Raw genomic sequence first — 18,929 nt, 5'->3', positions numbered from 1 at the left:
TCCTGTCAAAATCTAATGTGAGGTATGATTGCAATACGGAATCTTAATTCATACGTAATTTCAATTGTCTGGGCCCTTATTTATCTCTAGATCTGTAAATTGCCCATCCTTAGACTGGGCCTCAGACCTGGTTAGTGGTTTGTTTGGACCGAGATCGAACTGTTGAGTCTTATTGGTTCATCCATTTGGTTTTATTATTGTTAGGTCAAATATAAAGTTGTGCCTGTTCATGAATATATCTTCTGTTTTATTAAATATTTGTTCATCAAAACAATAAACTAATTGTATATTTATCCATCAAATTCAAATGCTTTATTAGTGTTTCTATTTCTCAGTTTATTAAATCTAAAATATTGATTAAGAAAGAAAATAATTATTGCACTCTTAATTAATCAACAGTTTTTGTAAATAACCCAAGTTCAAAATATAAACAACTCTGGTCATATAAATAACCATTAAAATGCATCCAACTTTTATGCATCCTTTCTTGCCAGATCTGAGCCGTTCGATCTGCATTAAAAATATGTTTGTTCAATTTACCAATTTACAATTTTAATGTACACACAAATCTCGACACGAATCCGCATGCACCTCAAACCCTGCCTTTCAATTAATCAATCCTGTCAGTCAATCCTGGAACGACTAACCCTTTCCCTGGGCCTTACCCATCAACTATCCCCGGAACTTACAACAGGAACCGTGTTGGTGCCAGAAGTAGTCGTGCCGATGGAATTGCAAGTGGCACTGGACGTTGGGCCGTGAACGAAGATGGTGTGGTCTGCTTATAAATTGAAATGTGAGTACTTTTTATCTTATTTCTGGAATTCTGGAGTTCTCTTCCTTTGACCTTTTCTGGCATTGCAAATATTTTCTAACTGTTCTACTGTGAACCCTCGCTATTTGCAGAGACATTTGACAGCATTTTGTGTTATGTCATTAGGTTGTTTGGTGTTATTTTTTGTTAAGAGATGCAAATCTGAGGAGAAAATATTTTTCTGTATTTGTTATTTATACAAGATAGGAGATAAGTATTTATACTATTTCTATTCTATTGTATCGTTGGTATTCATTTGGTATCTAACGGTAACTTCTATTTTATAATTTTACAATACTACCCTTTTTCCTATTTTACAATTCTACCCTTCAATTATTCAATTATTCTCAACATTTGGTATTTCAATTAGGTTGAACCTTTTTCTGTTAATTGTTCTTTATTTCTCATTTATTCTTTTCGTCTCATTCTATCTTATACATCACTTTTTTTTCTTCTTAAATGTAAATGTAGCAAGATTTTTGCATAAAAGAAGCAGAGGGAAAAGAAGCGAAATTTTTCACAGCACATTTTTCACCACATAATTTTTTTTCACATTTGAGCATTTCATATATCCGTGCCTTCGCCACTTAAACCAAATCAACTATGTACAAATGCAAAACATAAAGACAATAAAAAAATTATTTCATGTCCATTTCAATTTTATTCCACAATCCACAATTATTTTTCACCACCCTGAAAAAATTTCATACTTCAACCTTCATATAAGGGAGATAAAGGGTTCAATAGAAAAATTTGTGCAATCATTTGATGAATTACTAAAATTATTTCATGCTCAATGTTCAACCATTTGATCCGCTGTAAAATTTGTGCAATCATTTTAGATTCACTTACAATTTATAATTTTAATTTTCCATGAATCTCAAAGCAAATCAAATGGTATTGACCAGACATCAAACCGAATGTGGTCTGACCCATTAAATAAAACACCGCTCCCTATTTTGAAAAGATAAATAATATAAAATTCCCATGTAATCTATGTCCTCTGTCCGAGTAGCATCGCTCTAAATCCAACAGCGTCGATCTCAACAACCCGATTAGCAGGTCGGTAGTATCCAGCTGAATCAGGAACCCACAGAATCAGGTCTGCATCCGCAACCCACTTTCTGGCCACAGACATAGTCATTGCCTCCATCTCCTCTGTTTTGGGGTTTCGTCTCGATGTTTCTACTACCGCCACAAATCCTCTCCTGTTTATGAAAACATCAACTATTTATTCACAAATGTCCTTTCCAGAATCATTATCTTACTAAGAGCACAAGATCAATCGTTATTTTAGGGATCATTTTTTTAGAATAAAATGTGACATAAAGTTCCATGCATCGAAATGGTAGTAACATGCATTATCTTTGGCCAAGGAAAGAGATACCATCAAAAAGGAGAGTCTTGAAAAGAAGAGGTGAAGGGGTGTCAATGGGTACGATTCAAGCTTCTTTTGAATTTCATCTTTGTTATTCAACTTAGCTCTTAATTTTGGTAATTCATCATTCTTTCTTTTCAAGGACTCGATCTATCAATAGAAAAACCAATACATATGTGAGTCACTCAAAAGTCAACAACCAATTAAAAAAGTATGAAAAATAATACTCCACAATCAGTACCTCAGATTCGAGTTTCTTTTGAATTTCATCTTTGTTATCTAACTCAGCTCTTAATTTTGGTAATTCATCATTTTTGCTTTTTAAGGACTCGATCTATCAATAGAAAAACCAATGCATATGCGAGTGAATCAAAATTGAACAACCAATTAAAAAAGTATGAAAAATAATACTCCACAATCAGTACCTCGGATTCGAGCCTCTTTTGAATTTCATCTTTGTTATCCAACTCAGCTCTTAATTTTGGTAATTCATCATTTTTGCTTTTTAAGGACTCAATCTATCAATAGAAAAACCATTGCATATGCGAGCCAATCAAAGGTGAACAAGCAATTAAAAAAGTATGAAAAATAATACCCCACAATCAGTACCTCAGATTCGAGTTTCTTTTGAATTTCCTCTTTTTTATCCAACTCAACTCTTAACTTTGGTAACTCATCATTCTTGCATTTTAAGAACTCAATCTATCAATAGAAAAACCAATGCATATACGAGTCAATCAAAAGTGAACACCAAATTATAAAAATATGAAAAATAATACTCCACAATCAGTACCTCTGATTCGAGCTTCTTTTGAATTTCATCTGTGTTATTCAACTTAGCTCTTAATTTTGGTAATTCATCGTTCTTTCTTTTCAAGGACTCGATCTATCAATAGAAAAACCAATACATATGTGAGTCACTCAAAAGTCAACAACCAATTAAAAAAGTATGAAAAATAATACTCCACAATCAGTACCTCAGATTCGAGTTTCTTTTGAATTTCATCTTTGTTGTCTAACTCATCTCTTAATTTTGTTAATTCATCATTTTTGCTTTTTAAGGACTCGATCTATTAATAGAAAAACCAATGCATATGCGAGTGAATCAAAATTGAACAACCAATTAAAAAAGTATGAAAAATAATACTCCACAATCAGTACCTCGGATTCGAGCCTCTTTTGAATTTCATCTTTGTTATCCAACTCAGCTCTTAATTTTGGTAATTCATCATTTTTGCTTTTTAAGGACTCAATCTATCAATAGAAAAACCATTGCATATGCGAGCCAATCAAAGGTGAACAAGCAATTAAAAAAGTATGAAAAATAATACCCCACAATCAGTACCTCAGATTCGAGTTTCTTTTGAATTTCCTCTTTTTTATCCAACTCAACTCTTAACTTTGGTAACTCATCATTCTTGCATTTTAAGAACTCAATCTATCAATAGAAAAACCAATGCATATACGAGTCAATCAAAAGTGAACACCAAATTATAAAAATATGAAAAATAATACTCCACAATCAGTACCTCTGATTCGAGCTTCTTTTGAATTTCATCTGTGTTATTCAACTCAGCTCTTAATTTTGCTAATTCATCGTTCTTTCTTTTCAAGGACTCGATCTATCAATAGAAAAACCAATACATATGTGAGTCACTCAAAAGTCAACAACCAATTAAAAAAGTATGAAAAATAATACTCCACAATCAGTACCTCAGATTCGAGTTTCTTTTGAATTTCATCTTTGTTGTCTAACTCATCTCTTAATTTTGTTAATTCATCATTTTTGCTTTTTAAGGACTCGATCTATTAATAGAAAAACCAATGCATATGCGAGTGAATCAAAATTGAACAACCAATTAAAAAAGTATGAAAAATAATACTCCACAATCAGTACCTCGGATTCGAGCCTCTTTTGAATTTCATCTTTGTTATCCAACTCAGCTCTTAATTTTGGTAATTCATCATTTTTGCTTTTTAAGGACTCAATCTATCAATAGAAAAACCATTGCATATGCGAGCCAATCAAAGGTGAACAAGCAATTAAAAAAGTATGAAAAATAATACCCCACAATCAGTACCTCAGATTCGAGTTTCTTTTGAATTTCCTCTTTTTTATCCAACTCAACTCTTAACTTTGGTAACTCATCATTCTTGCATTTTAAGAACTCAATCTATCAATAGAAAAACCAATGCATATACGAGTCAATCAAAAGTGAACACCAAATTATAAAAATATGAAAAATAATACTCCACAATTAGTACCTCTGATTCGAGCTTCTTTTGAATTTCATCTTTGTTATTCAACTCAGCTCTTAATTTTGGTAATTCATCGTTCTTTCTTTTCAAGGACTCGATCTATCAATAGAAAAACCAATACATATGTGAGTCACTCAAAAGTCAACAACCAATTAAAAAAGTATGAAAAATAATACTCCACAATCAGTACCTCAGATTCGAGTTTCTTTTCAATTTCATCTTTGTTATCTAACTCATCTCTTAATTTTGGTAATTCATCATTTTTGCTTTTTAAGGACTCGATCTATTAATAGAAAAATCAATGCATATGCGAGTGAATCAAAATTGAACAACCAATTAAAAAAGTATGAAAAATAATACTCCACAATCAGTACCTCGGATTCGAGCCTCTTTTGAATTTCATCTTTGTTATCCAACTCATCTCTTAATTTTGGTAATTCATCATTTTTGCTTTTTAAGGACTCGATCTATCAATAGAAAAACCATTGCATATGCGAGCCAATCAAAGGTGAACAAGCAATTAAAAAAGTATGAAAAATAATACTCCACAATCAGTACATCAGATTCGAGTTTCTTTTGAATTTCCTCTTTGTTATCTAACTCAGCTCTTAATTTTGGTAATTCATCATTCTTGTATTTTAAGAACTCGATCTATTAATAGAAAAACCAATGCATATGCCAGTGAATCAAAAGTGAACAACAAATTAAAATAATATGAAAAATAATACTCCACAATTAGTACCTTAGATTCGAGTTTCTTTTGAATTTGATCTTTGTTATCTAACTCAGCTCTTAATTTTAGTAATTCATCATTCTTGCTTTTTAAGGACTCGATCTATCAATAGAAAATCCATGCATATGGGAGTCAATCAAAAGTGAAGAACCAATTGAAAAATTATTAAAAATAATACTCCACGATCAGTACTTCAGATTCGAGCTTCTTTTGAATTTCATCTTTGTTATCCAACTCAACTCTTAATTTTGGTAATTCATCATTCTTAATTTTTAAGGATTTGATCTATCAATAGAAAAACCAATGCATATGCGAGTCAACCAAAAGTGAACAGCCAATTAAAAAAGTATGAGAAATAATACTCCAGGATCAGTACCTCAGATTCGAGTTTCTTTTGAATTTCATCTTTGTTATCCAACTCAGCTCTTAATTTTGGTAATTCATCATTCTTTCTTTTCAACGACTCAATCTATCAATAGAAAAACCAATGCATATACGAGTCAATCAAAAGTGAACAACCAATTAGCAAAGTATGAAAAATAATACTCCAGGATGAGTACCTCAGATTCGAGTTTCTTTTGAATTTCCTCTTTGTTATCCAGCTCAGCTCTTAAATTTTCCATTAGCTTCAAATAGTTGGCCTCTGTGTGTTTCAAGTTCTGTGTCCAAAAGAGAGAAAAATCAATATTGACAATCTCTAAGTGAGTCATTAAACAATGTAAGAAATATATTTGTGGGAATATGGTGAGAAAAAGAGACCTGCTTGCAATCCTCAAGTTCTTTCTGGATGCTTTCTGTTGTGTCCTGGGTGAAGTAAATTGCAGTTATTAATTTCCAAAAGGAGGAAATGAATACATATTAAGAGGACAAGTACCTGGAGGTCGACTGAATACATTTTCTATTAGACAATACAAGGTGGAAGTAAACGAGAGGGAAGAGAATGGGTGCATGATATGATCCATATTTGGGTCCAAGAATTATGTTTTGTTTACAAATTTGAAGGTAGATTTTGTTTAACATTTTAGTAATGTAGAATATTTTATGAAATTGTCTGTTACTTGATTTAAGATGGATTTTACAATAGAGAAAATAGAGATATTTATTATCAATAATAATAATTTTATTACACACCTTGATGTAAACTCCAAGTGCATAAATATACGATCCTGTGCGTCCATAGAAACCAATAATTTGACCACTAATTGCTCGAAGTTCAAAGGAATTTTCCCCTCCTAAACCATATGGTCCAAAACTTCTCATGTTTGTCACAAATTCAAGTGATCTCAGAGTAATATCACCAGAGCCGCGTGTACCAAAGTGGCCTTTAACGGAGGTAATGTACTCAGAATCTTCAAGATTTAACTACAAGAAAAAGAGCATATAACATATATCATTAATATCCTTTTGGTGGCTCCATTAATAAACATATACTATTGATGAACACATTAATCAAATTTCAAAATTGGTGACAAAATTCACTTCATTTCATTCCAACATAAGTGTAGGTTCGATTTAATGATTACTTTTTAATTTTATTTTGCCAACTTTCACATAAAAATCCTCGGTCACTATATTATTTTGTTTTTCATCACTTAAGAAGCCCCATTGGTACAATTATCAGTACCAGTTCAAGTGGTCCTGCTAACAGTAGGATAACATGTCCTACATTTCACTACATTCTTCCTCTATTGTTATCAAGTAATGGAGCAATGTGGTCAATTTGCTTTACCAAGAAATAAGACTTTCCACTTCTCGCTAAAAGAGTTGGAATTTTATTAGTTTAGAGATTAAAAAAGGTGGTACCTCTGCCAGAGTTCCAAAAACTGAACCCCACTCCTCAGTACTTTCCTTACCGTTATCATGTAGGAAACGTACAGTAAGAGAATCAATAACGTCAGGACGATGTTGAATACTGATCTTAACAATGCGATTGATGCCATTGACATCCATATCTTTCACTACCCCACTCGTCCCACCAACTGGCCCGACCTTCTTTATGACAACTTGATTTGATGCCTTCATTAAATCACACAGTGCGCAAAAGTAATTTTAAAGAATATTAATGAATTGGAGGAATTTCTCGCTAATTAATTTCTGAACACTCATCTTTCATAGAAAACCTTAATTTTGACATCTATATAAAAAAGATAGCGCGTACCATTTCGGCAAAAATTTGAGCACACTAGCGACGATGGAATTATTGCTGCATTTGTTGATTGCTCTGTTTTGTAGGCTTAGAGGTTCCTGGATGAATATATACTTGATGTAATTAAACACGCAATGATGTAATTAATTAGGCATGCAAAAGCATGTCATCTCCGTGCACGAAATGATGTAATTAATAATTAAAAAAACTAGTTGCATCCGCTGCATTTTTGCACAGACACCAATGCAAATTACAAAATCTTGTATTAGCACATTTAATGTTTTAGTATTCGAGCAACGAGAATACCCTAGAGGACCATTTCTTCATCATACTCTTGGTTGAGGTACTGGTATATATAATACTAGTATCATGCCCATGCGTTGCAACGGAGACATGTTATAAGATTGAATAGAATATGAATGAACATTTTTATTTGTAATTCACACAAAATTAAATGAAAATAAAAGACAAATTGAAAAAAATAGAAATCCAAATAATCAATAATAATAAAAGAAACAACAACAAATGAAAAAAAAAAGATCAAATATAACATTTTTTTTTTTAAATATCATTGCGGTTTAATATTTGATTTTCACCACAAGCGAGACAGGTCATTAAACGATTTAGAGGAGATGATATATAAAGAAACAAATTTAAAAAATATTAGATGATTCAAATAAGTATTTTCTCTACGTATATATTCTTGATGAAAATTATTTTAACAATAGAAATTTCTCTACTCGAAAATTCTAGATATTATTCATTTTCCCTTCAGATTAGAAATATTTATTGCTTTTTTCAGCACAAGATCTGCTATTCATCTATTCACAAAAGTACAATAATCCTAAACAAAATATTTGAAAATTTATAACCCAAATTGCACATTTTAAATTTGTTATACTGAAACTCTCCTCTAAATAACTTTGTATAAAGAATACCTTGTGATATTCTTAATATTAATTTTTTATTTTTATCATTATAATGATTATTCGCTAGATAACTTGTCGTATTATTAATTATTTCATAAAATACATTGGATTGTATTTTTCTATCTTTGTTCATTATGTGAGTTAATTTTTTGGTATTTAAAAACTTTCTATATAAGTTAGTATACACATATTAATAACAATTGATTATTGTAGAAATATTCATTGAGAGTTAACAAAACGTGGCATGCGAATATTAATTAGTTTTTATAGATGGCAGGGAAGTGAAACGGAGGAAATTGAGAAATAAGGAAATAATTTAATTGCAAGAATAGAAGATAGTTGTGAGGAGAAATAAGGAAACAAATTGCAAAGGATTTATTTAGTTTTAATGTGATAAACCATGTAGCAATTTGTGTGACGAGCATGTTTTTAACTATATAAAACTTCTACACATAAAATAGATGTATTTAATCAAAAGAGGACAGATTATGTGATTGCAGGGTTGATATTCAATTCGAAAATTCATCTTTCAATCTCAACCGTTGGCAGATCAGGACAACTACATGCATAATATAAAAATGGAGATATATGATAATACGGCATACAAATTCTCCTCTTTTGGCTTTAATTCCAAGAATCCTCCTGTATGTAGTAAATGAATATGCATAAGACTATACAAGGTAATTTTCCTTTTTTGTATAGATGGTCGGGAAAAACACTTTCTCAATTATGACTACGAATTAATGAAATATTTTGCGAAGTGTCACTACCACAAAAACGCTAATCAACTAAGGTACATCATATACATTTTCTCAAAATTTTAATTAAATCCATGTGTAAAGCAAGAATGTGCACTCCGAAAATGAGATTCAATATTCATACACAGATTTTTATAAAGAACCGTGTATAAATGTGATCCAAGATTAATGCACAGTATTAAAAAAACCTATATAAATGTTCTACCTCATTTTCACAAGCTTGTACAAATGCTCGGTAGGAGGCTTTTTAGATAAAAATTATGCTTGTAATCATATGCAAACATTTTGTATGATCCATGTGTGATAAAAGAAATGCAAAAAAAATTAACGTCATCGATCTGTGCTCTCCTGTTATAATGCATCTCAATCTATCTTTTTCTAAGACATGTCTCTCATATATAAAACATATCTTCCATGTACATATATATTCCTTTGAGGCAATTCCTCTAAACAGATGATGCTAAGGCGAGTGGTAAGACAAGGGAGGCAATATCTTCACTGAGAAGGCAATAGAGGATGAAGAAACTTCAAACGGATGTAACCATTCGCTCGAGTGTTCGATTTTCAGTGTTCTACCCTAATTCAAAAAGCTTGCAAGGAGATCTGTAATCATTGTAACCTATAGGCATAACTGCATTTTTCAGGTTCTGATGAAGTTTTTTTATATTTTATTTTGTTTAACCGTAGTTTTTTTTAGATGTTGATCATGTAAATGTATAAAGTCTCATACCTTGGGTTTTATGTTATATTTACATGTTACTTTTAGTTAGAATGTTGTTCATTTAACAATTTGTTAAATGTAATTGTAAATTTATTTATATTGGTAAATGTAATGTTTTTTATATGTGTTGTTTTAATTTATGTCTTTTTGAAATTTAGTTTAATGTTTTTGGTATATTGGTTAATGTAGTGCTTCATTTGAATTCAGATTTAAGATTGATTGGTATTTTTTTCTATATAAATATGAATTATACACGTTTTCATAATAATTTGTGTTTTCATACTCGGTTTTAACATTTATAATTTATACTTTAAAAACAAATTCATACATAACTTGAATTGGAAGGTTTTGACTGAACATTAGACTTATTTTGATCACATACCAATGGAACATTAGACTTATTTTAACCTCTAAACACACCGTCCTATAAAAATATTTAAATAATAATTAAACTAATTAAGTTATTAAATGACACACTGTCCTAATAAGATATATAAATGACTTGCCACTTTAATTCCCCAACGCCAAACGCCTAAGAATGACATTAATACCTTTTTGGTTATTCCCGGGAGACCTGTGAGTGGACTCAAGGAATTTCCCTCGTCTAGTCAACTGGATCGTTTTTAAGATCAAAGGACAGTCACAGTGTGAGTCGAAAGGTTGCATCAATTGCTAATTAAGTGCTATTCAATTTCCAATACGAAAGAGGTAAGAAAACGGTCTGATATTCTAAAATCTGTACCGCCGAATGTGTGGAACCTGATCGTCATTTTCTTCATTCAAAGATATTGATTTGACAATAAATATCCCTCAACATCTGAGATTATATTACTTATATTGTGTAATTAATTCTGAGGCGGCAACTCATGACCCATCTATCTATAAATGCAAGAACCTTCAGAAAATTGCAATGAACTCATCCTACAACGTTACCAGGGTCAAATATCAGTATATATAACTCTACATATTTCTCATCTAAATATTGCAATGGTCTCAGAGCCCCTGTTGTTCGTCATAACAGACTACTGCATCATTAAAAGCATCAGCAACACGGACAGCATCGAGTCAGAGAACTTCTCAGTGGGAGGCTACAACTAGGTGATACAATTCTACCTGCAAGGCCTCATTGAGTCGATCTCCGACCACGTATCAGTTTCTATTTGTCCGGGATTGGACCACCTACAAATGGTTGAGAACTACCCCTGCTTCTTTGAATCTGATGACTTTCTCGCCATGGCATGGCAAGGCCAGTTGGGGCTACAACACCTGCATCAAGAGGTCGGTCCTGGAGGCCTCACACTATCTGAAAGATAATACGCTCCTCATCAAGCGTACTATCTGGGTAAAATGCCCCCGCCGCTAGTACCGGCTCTGGAAGCTGATGGTGATAAGCCTGCTGGTACTAGTAATCAATGGACCATGGATTGGAAAATCGGCTGAGTCAGAACAGTATCGGTCAGGTTTGAGCTGTGTCGTCTGAGTTTCACACCCATATGATTTTTTCATCAAAATTCGGTTGAATCGGGTTGACTCAGCCAAATTATGTGATGAGGACGATGAGGAGATGTGATCCCCCTTTGTATTTTAATACAGTTGGGTCTGCACAACAATACCCCCCTCGTATTTTTTGATATAGAGGATTAGTGATCCAGCCAGCTTGGCATAAGTTATGACAATAAAAAATGTCTTATGTTTTTAATTCTTGTATTATATTTTATAATTAGTGTATTATTTGAGTGTAATATTTTGTCTTAATATAATTGTTTTACAAATTTTTTTTTCTATTTTTTTGCTACTAAACAAGCTTCAGTAAAAAAAATCCGAATTTCCGATTCGATTCTTCAGATTCCGACTGATTCATCTGATTCAGAGTTTTACAACCATGAATAGAACCCATGTGAGGCACATTTCTTTTCATAACAGCAATGTCATCTTTTTTTATTTTTGCCTCTCAAGTGCCTATATATGCACACTTAATTAGTCCATGCCGTGTGATCTTTACTTTTTAAGAAGAACCTTATTGGTTCATCCATTTGGTTTTATAAGCTTTAATGAATTTCGTTGTATTGCTGTTAATTAAAATGTGTGCTCTTGATATAGTCGTATCTTTATTAAAAGCATAATAAATAGCTAATCGTACAAAAAGGAAAGACGGTGGTCTGCAATTTGACAGACACCCTCATATATGCCGAATTTATTATTAATAGAAAAATAAATTAAAAATATCGACAATAAAGAAGGGATATGGAGAAATTCGACATATAAAAAAAAATGTGATAGTTTATAATTAACATCCAGGGGACATTATATGCCATCACATCCTGCTTAGCGAAAAAAAATTAACCCTTGACTAAACAGCGAAAAAAAGGGATGGGACTTGTGGGTTATGGGGTCTAGTCGTGTGGTTTTTTTTTTGTCTTTTCAACCTCTATGCTAATTTGTTCGATGATATTTTCCATCTCTGAAATTTTGAGGAACTCACTCCTTGTCTAGTTTCAGGTGTTTTAGTAGTGGTCCGACCAACTCTGCAACACTGGCTCCCTTTTGATGGTTGCATTGCAATGGTCAATTTCTTCAATCTAAGAAATAATGATTTTGTCTATTGACGTTAAAAAGGACGAACAAATGATAACAAACATAATGAAAAATTGTTGAAATTAATATCTTTCATCAAAATCTATACTTTTATGTCATTATTTGTGTTTTAATTTTGTTAATTAAGGCTTTAGATAGTATACTAATAGTATTAATTAATTAAATGATTCATTTAGGCAATGTTTTTTTCTAAATTTACATGAAAGTTTTCGTTTAAGATCAAAATAAGAATTTAAAATTTATCATTAATTCACTTGATTTTAAGATAATGAGAAATCTGATACATAATTTCTAAATAACATGAATTTGTTTTGATGTGTAAGTTTGATAAGTCAGCAACTGCATTTCTATTAATTGGTTGTGATATTCAGATTGTTTGACAAATTTCCTTAAATGGGAAATAAAAATTGATTTTGACCATTCAATTTAAAATAGTTTGATTTGAAATTGTGGAATTTTAAACTGGCGACTGATATTAACACAACATATAATTTATTTTGCCCCTGAATAATCTTTCTTCTAGCGTGGACTCTCTTTCATCAATTACTGCACAATATTAGTTTCCTTAAATTCCATTATAAAAAGTAAAAAAAAAATCTTATACATTTGCTACTTCTAGTAGATCATTTAAATTATTTAATTGAATTTTTTTTATACTTGTAGTTGTAGTCCATAAGTTCAAATAAAAAAACTGTAGCAAATTTTTTTTATACTTGTCCTTGCTATTTGTATACATAATAGGCTACAAAAGTAATTGAACAAATTGAAGCCTTATAATTCACTCCGATGTGATTAATTTTTTTTTTTTTATGTGCAATCACACTAAGAAGTGAATAACCCATATTATAAAAACATAGTCTGATATCAATTAATAAGAATTTCAGAATTTTAAGAATATATAAATGTTCTCTCTTCCACTATGAAATTACCACTAAAATCATACTAAAATCGTTTGAAATATTAAATGACACTTATAAGTAATAGAACATAATGGTAACAATCATCATAAAATAATAATAAAGTAATTATAAAATGATATGATCCATATACATAATAGAGAAGATTATAATAAAACACAGAAATATTGAAGACAACATAAAATCTTTACCTTGTAAGAGATATGATCCAAAATAGAGAAGTTGTTGCTCTAGCATTCCATGTGTTTCTGTATTTTCTAGTTTGTTGTTCTGCTTTTGTAATTATCCCTTAACACTGAGCACTAAAATTGATGGTCAAATTCAACTATATGTAAAATAAAAGAAAAATTATTTGTATGGAATTACCAAAATTTAGAAGTGATAGTGAGAGGAGAGAGGGAGATATCTTCCTCTTATATACCTGCTGTACAGAAAAGTAAAAGAAAAAAGAGAGAATAAAACCCCTAATATACCTCTCTTTTAAAAGTAAAAGAAAGATACCTTATATAATATACCTATCTTCCTCTTATAACCTATTTGGAAGAGGAAAAAAAAGAGAGAGAAAAATGATAAAGTAAAGGAAAAGAAATCTAATTGTTTGTTAAGCTGAAACTTTTATTTTCATCATTAATTAAAAAAATGATAAATAAAAAAACCACGATCTTTTGGGAATTTGAAATTTAGCATGTACACAACTTCACGTTGAGTCTTGCATCCAAAATCTTCTTCTTTTTTAACCAGCTTGAGTGGCCAATTTTTGGACGCAACATGAAGTTGCGTCCATGGTGAATTTTGAATTCCATATAATTCGTGGTGAATTAGTTTCTTTTTTTAATGAATGGTAAATTTAAAATTTCTGGTTTGTTAAGGGGTTTAAAAGTGGAAAGAGTACATGCTAGTCTCTCAAGCAAAGAATTTCCATATCATTAAAGAGGAAAGAAGAAGTAAAGAATAAAAGATATGGATATCCACATTACTAAAAGCAAGAGCATTTCACCATTTTCTTGTCTTGCAATTATGCTTTACACGCCTTATGAATAATTAAATGAAGCTTTAAATTTACAAAAGAGAAAACAAAATCAAAAGGAAGAGGTACCACACACAGAACGAAACGAATATAAAGAGCATCTCTATAACATAAAACATTTAGAAATTAAAATTAGCCACGTCACTGAGTTTAGCAATTAAGGGGTTCATAATTTCGAAATCACTCCATCACAAAAATTAACCATGAATTGCAATTAAGAGAGTGAGAGTGCTACATATAAGGAAAGAAAATATTTGAACCAATTAATTAGCTAGCGTGTCATTAAAAAAATGTTTTTCTTTTAAAGCAAATTTGCTAATTTAGAAACTCGGGTACATCCCAACAATTATCACATCAGATTATCAATCTAAAAGAAATAACTATTGTAGTAACAAAAAAAATTAATTGAACTGTGCATTAGCTACTATTTATTTAAGCTAATAACAACAACAACAACAAAAAATGAAGTTCGCATCAACGGAGAGATTATGCAAGACTGTAATGTACCTATTGGAGAAGAGAAAACAGAGCTAGACAAGAGATATCCGACATAAAAAACATGGAATTCACATCATCCCTGGTACTGTAATAGAGAATCTTTTACAATTACTCGATCTGGACCATTTATTTTAACTTGGCACAAATTTCAAAGCCCAGTAACACTTCTACCTGTGCTAGCCCGAATCTCAAAGCGGCTGAGAGTTAATCTCAAACCGTAAAGTGAAGGGAATCTTTTACAGTAATGGAGATGATACTTGTCCAACAACAATGCTTTCCTCAAGGGCTTGTGAAGAATGAGAATAAAGCAAACATCCAAGAACGAGGATGCAACAATGCAAATGAGAAATATTGCGAGCCATGCAAGAAAAGATTAACTTGGGAATGAATAATGTCTAACGTATAGAGTTGGAGATGCATACATTCTAATTTATTTACACCTAGAAAAATATTGGAATATTTTCTCTGTCTCATTCATACCTCACATCTTTTTCATTATTTTTAATATTCAAACAATCGATTAGAATCATTTAACATGATATCCATATTAAAATGTGTTTGACGGCCAAATTTTAAGTTTTTTTGAAAAATAAATATTTTTTTTTTAGATAGGTACAAAATCACTTCTTTTTTTTGGACAGTTGAGAATTTTATGAAAAACAGTTATGGAGAAACTTGGTGAGCATAACTCCTGAATCTATTATTTTTTATTGGTTTCAAACGATGAATTCAATATGTTGAAACTGATCTACTTTATGAGTAATGTGTTTACATGCAAAATTTTGAACATTTTGAATTTATTTAGTACAATTTTGAAAGGTAAACGAAATGAGGTTCTACATGTTACTTTAATACATTTATTTTGCATTATTTTTTACCATTTTATTTTATACTAAATGAATTTTAAAATTTTAAAATTTATATGTACACATATGACTTGTGAAATTGACTGGTTTCAACGGTTTTAAAAGATTTTAGAGTTACACTCATAAAATTCTCTTGATGATCATAGTACAAGCTAGCTTTGCTCGCAGTCTTGTATCGGTTGTTCGATCAATGAAAATTTGGTGAGCAAAACTAGAGTATTGTATTATTTATTGGATCGGAGATATTTATTGATAATTTTAATTGTGTTGCCCGGATCAATTGTAGAGAAAACCATATTCTTTGAAACAACTAAATTTTCAAATCTATCGCTTATTTGCAATTTTCTGAAGTGATTGTAGCATGTAACCTAGTGCCAAAACCCAAGGGCTATAAAATAGCAGTCCCTTTCGATCCCCTGATCAACTTGTGATATTCTTATATTTTTAATTTAAATTCGGAAAGAACTTGAGACCCCCACAGAGCAGGGTTTTTTTTTTTTTTTTTTTTTTGGTATTCAAGCACGAGAACAATAAAAAATTTAAGATATATATAAGATGTAGAAAACTTAAAGTAAAGTCACAACAAAAATAAAGTAAATATATAACAAGAGAGATAGATAGAGAGAGCAATAATATCATTTTATTATCTACTTTTGTGTATATTTTTTATGTTTACAAAGTCTCTCTTTATAGACTAGAAATTGAACAAAAAAAGACGTTATAATAATAAGGGAGAAAATGAATGCCAATAGCAATGAGGTAGTTTCTATTTATGTCATTGGTTTTTTTTTTTTTTTCATATGCAGGTGCATATGAAAGAACCTTAAACTGGAACCATATAAGCTACTGTATTTTAGCATGTTTGATATAAGAATAAAAAGAAGAAAAAGTGTTACCTGCAAAGTGGCACAATTTCTGACTCAATATCACGAGACCAGAGGGACCACTCCATCTGCAAAGCAGTGATTGTATGCACTGCATGTGCATGCCTAATTTAATCAGCACTTGCACTCATATTTGATTTTCAATAATTGAGCAGATAAATTCTTCAAAAAGTCTACAAAAAATTTCAACAAGGACAACTGCTCCTATTAAAAAAACAAGAGTGGGGTTGTTATCCTGCGTTCACATTATAAACAAGTATTTATTTTCTTCACACAAATATAATTCTTGTAAATTCAGCATCTCTGAAACACAGTTTGTGTAATATATTTTAAGGATTAAATAAAGGAGAATTTAGATATAAGCCCATTAGAACTTGTTCTCAATTAGATATTTCTCCATTCAAAATTGAAAATTAGTTATTTACCCATCTAAATATAACTATTTTATTAATATACCCATTCTTGATTTTTTTCACTAAAAAATGAAATTAATGTTAATAAAATATCTAATTGACAATTTTGCCCCTTACTTTAAACTATACTGTTATTCTGAATCAATTCCAGGCTGCCCTACTTCAGGACGTGAAAATTTGAGAAACTAATTATGCGGAAGTTGAAAGTACATAAATTTTCATATGTACTCATAGTCTAAATTTTGTTGTTACTCTGGTATCCATTTTTTATGCACAGACAGACACGTTTTTCATTTCTCAAGTTTATGAACTTTCGCATGTTTTCCATTTATTGTTATTGCGGTACTGAACTTCCATATCTACTCATTTTAATTATGATCTACTGAAATGAGTAAATCAATTTTCATATATTCCACCTTTTATGATCTACTGAAATGAGTAAATCAGAAAACTGAACAGTTTTGCCATATTACCAGAATACCAGAAAACTGAAATGAGGTTCGTGTGTGTGACGGGGTAAAGCTGGATGGAAAGTGCAGGGAAGGGGGAGGATAGCATGTGACGGTGGAAGGTCGCACAGGGAGAAGGAGGGTTGATCCTTGAGAGAAGCTAGCTCTGTCTCATAGCTGGGTGAGATCATATACTCTCCATTATCTATTTTATGGAGGTCCATGACAATCTCAGCCATAGTAGTAAACTTCCGTAATGTATCCTCTTGCATCCAAAATCAGTATTTACTAATTGGTATAGGTGCCAATAGTAAGGTACTATACTGCTGTACCATTTTAACAAAGAAATATTATTTTTCAATTGGTATAGAATGTAGGTGCCACCGATTCAGGAGCCGTTTTCCCATACCAGCACTACTGGTACAGTTCATTAGCCCAAACAAGCTAAAATGCTTGTTCAGGTCAGTCTTGTTCTCAAACTGTACTTCTCGATTGAATAATTCCCATAATTGCTATTCTCTGCCAGTAAATCGACATAGGAAATGAGGGACCCGAGTGAACCAATGGCGAGGTCAAAATTGGAAGGTATCAAACAGGCTCGATGGAACATCTTATAATCCTGCCCATGGTTCCGGAAATCGGAATCGGAATCGGAATCGGATTTTTGGCCGCTGAGTCAGAATCGGATGAATCGGCCGGAATCGGAAGAATCGGATCGGTAACTCGGGTATTTTTGGCAGAAGCCTTGTTTTGTAGCCAAAAAATAGGAAAAAATTGATAAAAATAATTTGTAAAAAAACTATGTTAATTAAGACAATATTACACTCACATAATCTACTAATTATATAATGTATTACAAACATTACAAATAGAACACACTTTTATTACTAGAAGCTATGCCGAGCTGACTGGATCATCTCATCGTCCTCTGTATTAAAATACGAATGTGGATATTGTAGAATAAAAAAACTGTAGAGTCACATGCACAAAAAAAAAAACAATCTGTATAGTCACACACTACTAATTGTCTTAGAATTAATCAACAAAACCAATTCCTCTTTATTCGGTAAAATGAAAAAAAGAGTAAGAAAGTAAAATGTAGAGAGGCTATCTGTAAATTTTCATTTCTCTCTTCCCTTCCGACATCTCATTTCTCCCATCTCATTTCTGTCTTTTTTTTTTCTTTTTTTTTTTTGAGGTAAAACCCGTAGGTGCTTTGATTGAAGTAATAAAGGGTTTTTACATGATAAAAAAATTACAATACTTAAAAAGCAGTAATTAAAAATAAAAGTCTAGATTAACTGCGGACATGTAAGTCCCTAAATTAAGCAGTCACAACAAGCTAACTACTCAAAAATAAAAAGCTCCGTTCTCTAAGCAAAAAGGTCCCTATCTTTCATCCATCTCTTTTGTTGCAATTTCTCCGCCATCCAGGGGCCAAGTTGAATAAAACCCCTCTCTCTTTCTGTCTTCATTTCTGTCTTCACTTCCGACTCAAAAACCAATTCCCCCATCGCGACTCTCTCTTCCCTTCCGACTCAG

General features: G+C 31.5%; 1 pseudogene across 1 annotated transcript in view; it reads right to left on the bottom strand.

Annotated features, from left to right (window-relative positions):
- LOC144554385 (putative aldo-keto reductase 1) overlaps positions 1-18,929 on the bottom strand; it is a 46,823-nt pseudogene that overhangs the window by 5,426 nt on the left and 22,468 nt on the right. The window lies entirely within an intron of this gene.

This window comes from Carex rostrata, chromosome 5 (assembly GCF_964058835.1).
Source record: "Carex rostrata chromosome 5, lpCarRost1.2, whole genome shotgun sequence".
Lineage (NCBI taxonomy): Eukaryota > Viridiplantae > Streptophyta > Magnoliopsida > Poales > Cyperaceae > Carex > Carex rostrata.
The sequence above is the reverse complement of the archived record's forward strand: the minus strand, read 5'-3'. Positions and strand labels throughout refer to the sequence as shown.